Genomic DNA, 2,511 nt, shown 5'->3' with positions numbered 1-2,511 from the left:
CAGCCAGAGTGCTCCTTAGAGGCCAAGATGGCCAAACTTCATCTCTCATACTTTGGACATATTGTCAGGAGGGAACAGTCGCTGGAGAAGGATATCATGTTTGGTAAGATGGAGGGTCAGAGAAAAAGAGGAAGACCCCCAATGAGATTTATTGGCCAGGTGGCAGCATCGAAGGACTCAAGTGTGGCAACAGTAGTGAGGTTGGCCCAGGATCAGACATTGTTTTGTGCTTCTGTGCATAAGGTAGCTATGAGTCAGTGCCAATTCGATGGCACCTAACAACAACAACAACAAACTACTAATAGGTGTTAGCTGCTTAAAAATGATGGCAGCAGTGATAGTCTGAAATGGATTTGTCCACACATAAGAAGTTATGGCCTAAAAACCCAGGAGCAGTAAGAAGGCAAGAGAAGGTAACTGTATGATCATGAGGTCCTGTTACATGACCTCACAACAGACATGTGACCCAGCTGCCATCATGTCCATTTCACAGATGAGAAAATGAAGCTCAGGCAAGTGTAGGTAATTTGCCAAATGCCATTTTGCTAAGGCGGAGGAAAGCTGGGATTCAAATTTAGGTGTTTGTGGCTTCAAAGTCCATGATGATTTTAGTAAAGTAACCTAGTTTACAGGTGCTCGGCTGGTAACCAAAAGATTAGCCATTCAAACCCATCCTGCAGCACTACAGAGAAAGATGCCTGGTGATCTGTTTCCATAAAGGTTGTTGTTGTTAGGTGCCATCAAGTCGGTGCCAACTCATAGTGACCTTATGCACAGCAAAACGAAACACTACCAGATCCTGGGTCAACCTCACTATTGTTGCCATATTTGAGCCTACTGATGCTGCAACTTGGCCAATCCATCTCACTGGAGGTCTTCCTCTTTTTTTCTGACCCTCTTCACCTTACCAAACATGATATCCTTCTCCAATGATTGGTCCCTCCATAAAGGTTACAACTATAAAAAAAATCCCCCATGGAGAAGTTCTATTCAGTGATACATGGGATTGGCATGAGTTGGAATCAACTCAACAGCACAAGACAGCAATAATTAACAGTCAAGTTTATGAGAATAGCTGATTTATCAAACATAGACCAAAATACAATCATCAGTGTGAACCATTCAGCTGGGTCTCACTCAATAAAAATATTTAAGTACTATAAATTAGACATAATAATCGATCACTCCTGGTAGCATTCTGTGGCCACACTACCAACATCTTTCACATTGTACTTATATATTTAGGCCTCACGTTAACATTTTCCAGCAGCTGGAAATCGTTCCCATACGATAACATTCAGCTCCACTGACATTATCAGTTAGCGGGTGACATTCAATTAGTGAAATGCTAGGCACTTCTATTAAAAACACTCTAGGAAAGATTTCTAGATCTCCATAAACTAACTGACCACAACCCTGAGTGGCTTTTTGAAGTAGAAGACCTGTGTTGGACTATGTGGGACTTTGAGATTGCAAAATAACAATCTTTTTTTTTTTTTTTTCTTGCCATCCTTTTCATTTCAAATGTTTGGGTTACATCATATCATTGTTTATGTCCCACCATATGAATAACTTGGTGGGTTATCAATGAGGTAAGGCAAACAAAGCAGGATCTCTCAGTAGCAGGATTTGATGTTGCTCACAAGAATACATACAATATGAATTCAAAAATGTAAACTAGATTAAATACAGCAAGAGAAAATATAGGCAGACCAGAAGGATAATGTCAGCAGGAAAGATTAAATGATGACATGAAATTGATAACGATCTTAGAAGAAATAATGTTTCTTTGTTTTTAAGTGACATCCAGTCAATTCCGATTCATAGCAACCCTGACCATCTTTAGGGGAGCAGAAAGCCGCATCCTTCTCCCACGCAGCAGCTGGTGGTCTCAAACCACCGACCCTTTGGTTTGCAGTCCAGTGCTTATCCTAAAGAGCTACCACATTCCCAGGGGAAATAATACTCAGTCAAAATCAGACCTGTGAAGTTCTGATTGCCTTTACCATTGGAGATAAATTAGTTTGATTATAATATCCATGTTGTATTTATGGGGAGAAATATATATATATTTCAAGAAAGTGAGGCAGCACAGGAGACACTCACTCATCTCTGCCAAGAAATTTGGAAGACAACTGGCCGACTGATTGGAAGATATTCATATTTGTGCCCATTCCAAAGAGATGTGAGCCAACTGAATGTGGAAATCATTGGACAATCTCTTTGATATCTCATGTGAGTAAAGGTTTACTAAAGGTAATACAGAAATGGCTGCAAGCATACATTGACAGAGAACTTCCAGAGGTTCAAACTGGATTCAGAAGAGGACGTGGAACGAGAGATATCATTGCAGATGTCAGATGGATCTTGGCTGAAAGCAGAGAATGTCTCAAAGATGTTTACCTGTGCTTTATTGACTAGGTAAAGGTTTTTGATGGTGTGGATCATAACAAGCTATGGACAACATTGCGAAGTATGAGTATTCCAGAACACTGAATTGTGCTCATGAGG

Source organism: Chrysochloris asiatica, unplaced genomic scaffold (genome assembly GCF_000296735.1).
Source record: "Chrysochloris asiatica unplaced genomic scaffold, ChrAsi1.0 scaffold00089, whole genome shotgun sequence".
NCBI classification, from domain to species: domain Eukaryota; kingdom Metazoa; phylum Chordata; class Mammalia; order Afrosoricida; family Chrysochloridae; genus Chrysochloris; species Chrysochloris asiatica.
This window is presented reverse-complemented; position numbering follows the sequence as displayed.